General features: G+C 38.7%; 1 pseudogene; it reads right to left on the bottom strand.

The window, feature by feature from the left end:
* Window positions 1-1,942: 1,942 nt before the first annotated feature.
* LOC114082232 (schlafen family member 5-like) lies at window positions 1,943-3,941 on the bottom strand (annotated as a pseudogene).
* Window positions 3,942-10,775: the final 6,834 nt, after the last annotated feature.

The following is a 10,775-nucleotide window of genomic DNA, read 5'->3' as shown; positions in this document are numbered from 1 at the left end:
ACTTTGAACTCAAGATCCTCCTGTGTGAGCCTCCTGAGCTGCAGGGATTACAAGCGTGTGCCACTGCGCCTGGCTGTGTCTAAAATTCTTCAAAGTAAAGTTCTTAATATTGTAACTAGCTGCCAGAAATGAACCAATTGTAGCTTTAAGTTTATACTCTTACAATGAGAAATTTAGGTTTCCTTATTAGGAAATAAAAAGGTCTTATTATTCTTAATAGAAAATTAACTAAATTTTTTAGTTACTGTCTCTGAAAAAAAATGTGGATTTATTTGCCTTTAAATATTGGGAGAGTTTCCTAGAGACCCAGGACAAATGAGGGATTCACATTTTGTAGTAGTGGCCTTTCAAAAAATAAGGATATTAAATTTACTCTATAATTTCATTGGTTATTAAATTAAGTGGAAAACAAAATATAACCTTTGAGTTCAGTACATTCATTCCCCTTTAGTCTTCAATCATCTTAAACAAACAGTGCTTCCCTAGAGGACTGTGGCAATCTTTTCTTTCTTTTTTTTAATTGTTTCTTTTTAGTTATACCGGCAGCAGAATTCATTTAGATTCTAGTTAGAATCCCATTGTTATGGAGGTGGGATTCACTGTGCTGCCTTTATATTTGTACATGGGAAATTATGTCAGATTCATTCCACTGTCTTTCCTTTTCCTGTCCTCCCTTCTTTTCCCTCCATTCCACATTGCCTAATCCACTGAACTTCTGTTCTTCCCCTAAACACCCCCCCTCTTATTGTGGATTTAGTTCCCACATACCAGAGAACACATTCAACCTTTGGTTTTTAGAGACTGGGTTATTTCGCTTAGCACGAGAGTCTCCAAATCCATCCATTTGCTGGCAAATGTCATAAAGTCATTCTTTTTTGTAGCTGAGTAACACTCCATTGTGTATATATACCACGTTTTCTTTAACCACTCATCTATTGAAGGGCACCTAGGTTAATTTCATAGCTTAGCTACTGTGAATTGAGCTGCTGTAAACAGTGATGTGACAATCTTACCTTACGTAGCAACAGAAGATTCACCACAGGGATAATATTAAAGCACATCTAAAAAGCAGAGGTTTCAAATAACCAAAAGGCATAAAAAAATTAAGATATTTTAAAAGACCGAGATCACAAACACTAAAACCATTAAAAGACAAAGGGGAAAATAATAAAGTAATATAACGCAGTCAAAACTTATAATTTGTAGCTTGTGGTCTTACATGTGGAAACACCCTGCCGGTTCCCAGCCTCCACAATGCCAGACACATTACCCCTCTCCACCTTTCACTTTCCCTGCACACCGTACTCAAGCATTTCTGCACATGACTGGGCTAAAAATAATGAAAATATCTGAATCTGCCTGGCACATGTGGCTTCGAGATCTTCCCATGATTACTTTTTCTCTCACTGAGAACTTCCCTAACATAAATATCCAACCCCTCCCTACACACACACACACACACACACACAATCTCTGAGTCTCAGGGTGCTCTCTCTGATATCCCCTATTAATATCTAAAATGCCTGGTACCTGCATTTATTTAGTGTCTGCCCCCAGGAAGAATCTTAGGGGTCTTATTTGCCACATTATCCCCAGCCCCCAATGCTGACAAGAACACAAGACTTAATGAATGAGTGCTTACTAAAGGTCTGATGCTTACACATTTAGATCAAGTAATTTCATAGTTAACTAGAGTTGAGGTCTATCTTAACTTAAGACCGGCATGCTCCCATCAGTTAAAAACTCTCAAAATATACAAATGCTTCCTTGCCCTGGAAGCCAGACAGAATAGAAGACTGTACAAAATGGCTGGCTCATTCTCTGGGAAATGATCCCAAACAGGATGTTTCTTACCAGGCCTGAAAATTGACGGACACCGTCGAACACAATGTTACCAGTCGGAATATCCATTGCATCACTGATCTGCACGAATGGATCCAATTCCTCATTGAGCTGAGATATTGTTCTCCTCATTGCCTTTAGAAATTTATCTTTATTATTATTATTTTTTTTTTATTTTTTTTTTTGCTTCAGTTGTTTTGGTGAAAAGCACAGCAATGTCCCTGGGGACACTTCTCTGACACTTCTCTGCTAGGTAGATCACTGTCTCCTTCAAGCCCAAGAACTCAACAGTTTCTACACTACCTGGAACACCCCAAGTCCAGTTAGGTTCATGGAGCATCACCAGGGATCCAAGGGGGACATTAGGAGGAGGATTTTTCTCTGACTGTCTGCATCACTTCTTGTAGCTATTGAGCTATTTCATCTTCATGGAGGACTGTTCCTGTGAGCTCTTCTCTTGGAAACTGGTCTGAGAGAGCAGGGAGGCCACTGCAGCTCAATTGGTTGGTCTGAGAGTAGTCTAGAAAAATCCAGAGAATTCCTGGACAATCCTTTCTTCTCTGAGTGATGGTTTTGGCCTTCTTATACCAATCCCCATCTTTGGTGCAGAAATTCTGAGCTTCATCCACGACAATGTGTTGAATCTCTGCAAAGTCATGTTTCATGAAGTATTTCCGGGTTACTGCCTTACATATTTTTTTATTGCTGGAAGTGTGAAAAACAAAACAAAACAACAACAACAACAAAAAAAAAAAAACAAAACAACAACAACAACAAAACCACAGTCAGATTTCTTCAATCAAACACAAAGGAAGCCTACTCTATTCTTAAACTCTCCTGGACCTGGTAAATGCAATAGACATCTTATCACATAAACTTAAAGCCACACCAAAGTTACTCAAGAAAAGAAAGTGAACATAGTCAGACTGAGTACCTCACAAACTTCTTCAGGGGCTGGTTCTCACAGACGTAGAGGATTTCATGTGGTTCACAATGGAACACATTCCTGATCTTCTGCATGACCTTCAGGGCCACGGTGGTCTTCCCTGACCCAGGTAAGCCATGAACAAACAGCTGTCTGGTCTTGTGAAGGTTCTTTGAAAGCAACTCATACTGTTGATCTGTGAGCAGGTTCCAAGTCTCAGAGCCCAGCTCTTCACTTACAAAGGATTTGAAGCCAAACAAGACTCTCACAAGGGACCGTAACAGAGTTTCCATGTGCTGGATGGTGGTAAGATTATAGGACTCTGGGTAAATTTGTGCTACTGAACTATGTGGTGTCACTGGTGTTCCGACCGGATTCAGCTGGAAGAACAAGGGAACAATGCACACTCTCCCAGTGTAGCCTCCTGTGTCCACCAGCCTCTGCTTCAAAGAAGAGGCAACCTTCATAGAATCATCCTTGAACCTCTCATCCCACTTCCTGAAAACAGTGTAGAGGATTGGGGTGTTGTTCTGGGAAATCAGAAGGGCATCACAGATAACACCCTGATTCTCTTTCAGACCCAAGTCCACAGCCCAGCTTTGAGAAAAAATCAGTATTCTCAGGAGACAGGGCTCATTTCTCTATCTATTAAGTCTCTAAGTCCTTTATGTTCTGAGCAGAGTTCCTGGTAGAGGCTTTCTGGAGTATACGCAACTCTGTGTGATGATACTAGACAAGGAAAGAACTAGAATAAGTTAGAGAATCCCAGACAAGGAATAATCACCAGCATATGTACCAGATCCAGCCATCACTTGGGCTCCATCATGTGGCAGTACTAGGTTCTACACTGGGAAGAAAAAGATGAACAGGGCTTAGGAGCTGATAAGTGGCTCTCCTAAATAGAGACAGCAATATTTATGACACAAAGTCATAAAGGCTACTGGAAAAGAGTCCACCAAATATTATGTGAGCATCAAGGACAGGGATACTTTCATATGAAAGTCTTCATGAAGAGGAAGACAGTTAAACTGATTCTCAAAGGGTGACTTCAGGTAAGCCATTTGAAAGGTGGAGAGCAGTGAGATGGTCAAAATGAGGTTCATGAACAAAACACGGGTCCAAGAAAGGAGTGCTTGTTTCAGGTACCCCTGAGGTACCTCCAAGCAGTCTCCATGTCAAAGAGGAGCAGGCAAGGACCGGGAGAGAGAGGGGGAGGCAAAGGTGGGGAGGAAGTCCTTCATGTGCCATCTTAATACCTGGCAAGCGTTGTACGCTCTATGGCTTCATTTAAGGACCTTCCATAAAGCAAAACTAGGTATGGAGAACAGATCCATGGTTGCGTTGGGTTAGGGTTGGGAGACTGTGACCACAAGGGGGCAGTATGAGGGAGCTTTATTTGCGCGGGGGGGGGGGGGGGATGGAGATTTTTGTATATTAACTGTGCCGATGGTTACGAAAACCTATACATATGTTAAAACTTTTAGAACTTAGTAACAAAAAATCTACTTTGTGTACATACATTTTTAAAATATCTTTTGAAAGTGGTATTTAAAAACACTTTTCCATAGGGCTGGGTTGTAGCTCAGTGGCAGAGCATTTGCCTTGCCCATGTGAGGCACTGGGTTGGATCCTCAGCACCACATAAAAATAAAATAAAGGTATTGTGACCACCTACAACTAAAAAACCAATGTTTAAAAAAGACTTGGATATATATGTATATATGTACGTGTTTAAGATAATATATTATTAAATACATAATTAATTTCAGGGGGAGGGTCACGTGCCCTAATTTGGAATCTAATCAAAATTGTGAACTCTTTTTTTTCTCTTCCAAAAAAAAGAAATCAATACACTCAAAATTTGAAGTTCAAATTTAAGGTAGAAGGAAGAGTCAAGGGTGAGTTCAGATTTCTGTGCTTGGCTAGAAGAGGACTTTCCAACAGATCATTTGGAACAAATAATATAAAAATGATATGTAATAATATGGAGACTGTACAGGAGAAATAGAAATAGAGGATTGTCAGAATGAGAGATAAATTTTGGAACTGCTTAGTTGGAGATATCTATGAAGCTGTCCAGAAAGCAATTGGACACACCCATAAAGTGTGTCTGGGTTCAGAGAAGGGCTGTAGATATTTTCTATAAACGTGGACTAGCAGGGTACTGGGGGCACATGCCTGTAGCCTCAGCTACTCTGGAAGCTGAGGCAGGAAGACTGCTTGAGCCCAGTAGTTCAAGGCCAGCCTTGGTAACATAATGAGACCTCATCTCAATAAACCAAAAACAACAACAACAACTCAAAAAAACAATTTGACTAAACTAAGGGTATTGCCTACTACTAATGTGATTTAACATTGTTCTAGAACAATTAATCAATGAACTCCAACAAGGACAAAAATGCATAAATATAGGAAGGTTAAATTCAAAATTATCTTTGCTTTCTGCCTTTATAAGACCATTAAGTAAAATGTTTAGGAAGTGGCATAATGCATACCTTACTTTTATCACACAGTAACAGGCAGGAGCTGATCAGAGAAAATGAGATAAGTAAGTTAAATGCACACTACACGGTCCCTCTCTGGAGAGAATGGCATAGCTGCTACAGAGTCTGGGGTTTTTAAGGGCTTTGAGCCCCCTTTTTCTAGTCTTGGTTTCATAATGTATACTTTAATACTCCAAATGTATCCTACACATCAATAATTAACAATCAGAAATTACTATAAAAAATTTCTAGTCTAAGCTGAGCACAGTGGTGCAGGCCTGTAATCCCAATAGCTTGAGAGGCGGAGGCAGAAGGATCATGAGTTCAAAGCCAGCCTCAGCAACTTAGCGAGGGCCTGACTGTAAATAAAATATAAAAAGGGCTGGGAATGTGGATCAGTGGTTAAGTGCCCCTGGGTTCAAACACTGGTACAAAAAAAAGAAAAAGAAAACCTAGTCTAAGAATATGATTTAATAAGTAACAAAATGATTCTAATCTTCTTCTAAAAGAGAAAAACTCTGATGTGATTCTATGTTGCTGAAAGCATAGCTGGAGGTATGTTTTGGGTTACAATATGGCAATGGAAGTCTACATTTATAAGCAATCGTTACTACTTGGAATCTATCCTTAAAGAACACTTGAATTATTTGTGGAAAAATATATATCGGAGAGAATGTTTTTTAAAACAGAAAAAAAGGCCAGGTGTGCTTGCTCAGCAACTCAGAGGCTGAGGCAGGAGGATCACAAGTTCAAGGCCAGAATTGTCAATTTAGCAAGACCCTCAGCAACTTGCTGAGACCCTAATTCAAAATGGAAAATAAAAGGGGTTGGGGATATAGCTCAGTGCTAAAGCACTCCTGGGTTAGATTCCTCAGAACCAAAACAAAACAACAAGGAAAAAGTTAGATATCATCCTTTAGACACCATTTGAAAATCCATCGAAAAAGGGACTGTGGGGCTGGGGTTGTGGCTCATTGGAAGAGTGCCGCAGTCTGGCTGGGCACAATCAGGAGCCACTTGTCAAAAGAAACTAACTTTATTTTTAGAACCACACACGCCAAACAAAACAGCCTCTCAGGAAAAACCCTCAGAGCCTCAACTGCCACCACCGGCTTTCCACAAGCCTCTCTCTCCCACACAAGCTTCTCTTTACCTCCCACAATCCTCCTGCTCTTGAGGCCGATTGGCTGGGTCATGTGGGTGGAGCCAAAAAAGTCCCCCAATGAGCAGCTCCATGGTCTGAAAGGGCAGGGAAACAGCCCAATGAGCATCACCGCAGAGGAGCCAATCAGCTAGATGTTGCTGGGGCCGCTGTGAGCCAATCATCAGCCGGCAGCTGGAAGTTTGCTGGCAGCTGGAAGTTTGCTGGGGCCCCTTTGGCTGTGGCTCTCAACATCTCCCCCTCTCTGTTTAAACAACAAGCATGTGGCTTAGGGACCGTGCCTGCCTTAGGTTGTCCAATAGTACATATGGTCCTTTGGTACCATTGCAATTGGATCTTACCCGTCACTGACTACCGGTCCAGTATACAGCCACACCTGTGGAGAGGTCTTTGTACCAGCGGGGGGGTGAGGTTCTTTGCCTCACCTCTGTTGGCCCCCAAATTTTAGCTGGACGATCATGACAAGCAGAAGGGAGGAAGATACACCAAGCCAATTGACGGCTCCTTTTGGAAAAATTGTACCACCAATGACATCATCAGCAAAAATACCCCAACACTACCACAAGTCGCTGCACCAACAGATAGTTCACAATGCATACAGGTGAGCTTACAATGTGTCCAGGCAAGTTCTGCAAGCAGTTCAGTGATGGCTATTGTAGAAGCTGTAGATTGGTTTTATCTTTGACTTCACCAGCACTGGGATGAAGATAGGAATTCTGGCAATAATGGCTAAAGAAAAAATTATGTAACATTACAGAAGGCACTAAAAGAAAACAATTTTCTTAACAATTTACATTGTCTTCACCGGCACTGGGATGAAGATAGGAATTCTGGCAATAATGGCTAAAGAAAAAATTATGTAACATTACAGAAGGCACTAAAAGAAAATAATTTTCTTAACAATTTACATTATCTTTAAGAGAATTATTAAATATAATGAAAAGGAAAGGTGAAAGTAAACAAACAGATCTGTTAACCTTCTTTTTTGTTTACATATTAAAACAATCCTCAACAGTTGTTTACCCAATTTAAATTAAATCATATAAATCACGTGAAAAAAAATTTGGATCCATTTTATCATGAGCGCTCATCATATATGATATATGGACATACGTACATTCAAACATATAACACAAAACACAAGTGTGCACACATAATAGAATACATACAACACATAACATTATAGTAAAGGCCTTATAACTTTTTACAGGTGAAATCTCCATTGCAATGTTTAAAAACTCTATAGTCAAAAAATAGAACTGATCAGCAAAACATTAACCTAGGTCTGTATGAGCTCAAAAAACAAAATAGAACTTCATGATATGGCAAAGGGCAATAATAAAATAGATATTGAAAAAAGCATCCTGGTTCTGTTGCAGATGTAAGAATAGCCAAACTGGAGTTTTGGATATCAGTTGTTATGGATTTGAGCCAAATCATCTTCTTTTTGGTCTGTAGAAATCGTTTTAGTTAATCTTTCTGGAATCCAAATTGGCTGCTGTTCTCCCTGTGGAAACACACAAACAGACCCCCGACTCCAGACAATTACTGGGTCAGGACCTTTCCATTGTCCTGTTAGAATATCCTTCCAAAGTACCTTGGGCTTATGCACATTTTTTGGACACATATGCCTTTCCGCAGCACTAAGTCCTGATGAATCCAAATTTAAAAAGTTTAGAGTAAAAAAGGTTATTTTAAGTTTATCTTTGGGGAATATATACCCCTTCCCAATTCCTTCTTTTTGCTTTAATAAGTACATTTTAATAGTTTGATGAGCTCTTTCAACTATGCCTTGTCCCTGTGGATTGTATGGGATTCCTGTTATATGAGTAATGCCAAATGTTGAGCAAAATTGTTTAAAAGAGGTAGAAGTATAACCAGGGGCATTATCTGTTTTTAACTGTTTTGGAACACCCACAGTGGCAAAATTTTGTAAGCAATGAGCTATAACATCTTTAGTTTTTTCTCCGGCATGAAGGGAGCCCATCAAAAATCCAGAAGAAGTATCAACTGTAACATGCAAATATTTTAATTTTCCAAATTCTGGCAAGTGTGTGACGTCCATCTGCCAAATATGGTTAGGTATCAATCCTCTAGGATTGACTCCAAGATTAACTTGTGGTAAAAAGGTCACACAATTTTGACATTGTTTTATTATTTGTCTAGCTTGTTCCTTAGTTATTTTAAAACGCTTTTGTAAAGTATTAGCATTGACATGGAACTTTTTATGAAAATTTATAGCTTCTTCTAGTGTAGAGAAAATATGTATGTCATGTGTAGTTTTATCTGCTAAATCATTGCTAAGGGCTCCAGGCAATCCTGTATGTGCCCTGATATGTCCTATAAAGAATGGATCTTTTCTGTCCCAGATTAGACTTTGTATAGTGGAAAGCAAAGAGAAAACAGTAGAAGAAGGGGAAATCCTACCAGCATCTTCAAGAGATACTATAGCATTAACTACATACTGACTATCAGAAAATAAATTAAATACAGAATCTTTAAACATCACAAAAGCTTGTAAAACTGCATTAAGCTCTACCTTTTGAGCTGATTGTTTGGGTACTAAAAATGTAAAAGTTTGATCAGGGGTAACTACTGCTGCTGTACCATTATTTGACCCATCAGTGAATATATTTGGAGCATTCATGATAGGTGTTTTTCTTGTCATTTTTGTAAAAATTACAGGATGCAATGACCAAAAAGACAATAAAGGATTAGATGGTAAGTGGTTATCAAATGAAACATTAGATTTGCACATGATTATTGCCCAAGTATTTAACTCATTAGCTAACTCATCAATTTGATTCATAGTATATGGAGTAATAATTTTATTGGGAGAAATTCCAAACACTCCCTTTGCTGCTTTTATTCCTTTGAGTATTAATTGTCCTACAGCCTCAGGATACCTAGTAAGAATAGTGTTAGGAGAATAAGATAAATGTATCCATAATAATGGACCTTCTTGCCAAAATACTCCTGTAGGAATATTTTTTGTTGGTAGTACAATAAATAATAAAGGCAAACTTATATCAATTCTATCCAAATGCATATTTTCCATATATGTTTCAATGATTTTTAATGCCTTTCTTGCTTCAGGCGTTAACATTCGGGGTGAATTTGGATCTGATGGACCTTTTAGGATATCAAATAAAGGTCCCAACTCTCCTGTTGGTATACCTAAATAAGGCCTTATCCAATTTATGTCTCCTAATAACTTTTGAAAGTCATTAAGTGATTTGAGTTGATCTACTCGTATTTGAATTTTTGGTGGACGGACCATGGTTGAGGATAATAGAACTCCTAAATAATTAATTGGAAAATTTAATTGTACTTTATCTATTGCTATCTCTAGATTATAATTTTTTAACAAGTTTGTAAGTGTGGCATAACATTCTAGCAATGTGTTTTTATCTTTGTGTGCTAATAATACATCATCCATATAGTGAAATATTTGTAGTTCAGGATTTTGATTTCTAAGTGGCTGGATTACTTTGTTAACATAAATTTGACACATAGTTGGGCTGTTAGCCATCCCTTGAGGGAGTACTTTCCATTCATATCTCTGATCAGGACCTTCATGATTCAGTGCAGGGATAGTAAATGCAAAACGTGGACTATCCTCAGGATGAATTGGAATTGAAAAAAAACAATCTTTAATATCTATAACTAAAACATACCAGGTTTTTGGCAAAGCAGACAACTGAGGAATCCCTGATTGAGCAGGTCCCATAATAACCATCTCATTATTAATGGCTCTTAAATCTTGCAATAATCTCCATTTACCAGATTTCTTTTTGATGACAAAAATGGGAGTATTATGGGGAGATACAGAAGGTTGTATATGTCCTTCTGCTAATTGTTGTACATGATGTAGAGTTACGCCAATTGTGTAATCATATATGCACATAGGGTAATAATGTCCCGTTCATTCTACTATCCTTCTTACCCCCATACTTGCTTCCTTCCCTTCACTCCCCTTTGTCTAATTCCAAGTACCTCTACTCTTCCCTACCTGTGCCCCCCTTCCTAAGCAATTTGAATAGGGATACCAAAACTATAAATCCTTAGCTCCCAGAAACTCTTCCCCCAAGTTATAGCACAACCCACGTTTTATAATAGCCGTTTGGGATTCCAGATTCTCCTTTATTTAAGAGGTGAGGAAAAAACCTTGTATATAATTTCTTTGACTAGATGGGCCTCATAGGGTCCATGAACTCCCAGAAATCACACAAAATTTTATGTATGCCTCACTTCATTATCTCAGAGGGGTCTCTGCCACCTACCTCCAGATTGAGGAAGCCCAATTTTTTATAGCTTTTAAACAATAAAAACTAGTATAACTTAGAAACCTTTGAAGTTAGTA

Source organism: Marmota flaviventris, chromosome 2 (genome assembly GCF_047511675.1).
Source record: "Marmota flaviventris isolate mMarFla1 chromosome 2, mMarFla1.hap1, whole genome shotgun sequence".
Taxonomy (NCBI): Eukaryota; Metazoa; Chordata; class Mammalia; order Rodentia; family Sciuridae; genus Marmota; species Marmota flaviventris.
Note: the sequence above shows the minus strand (reverse complement) of the source record. Positions and strands in the feature narration are given on the sequence as shown.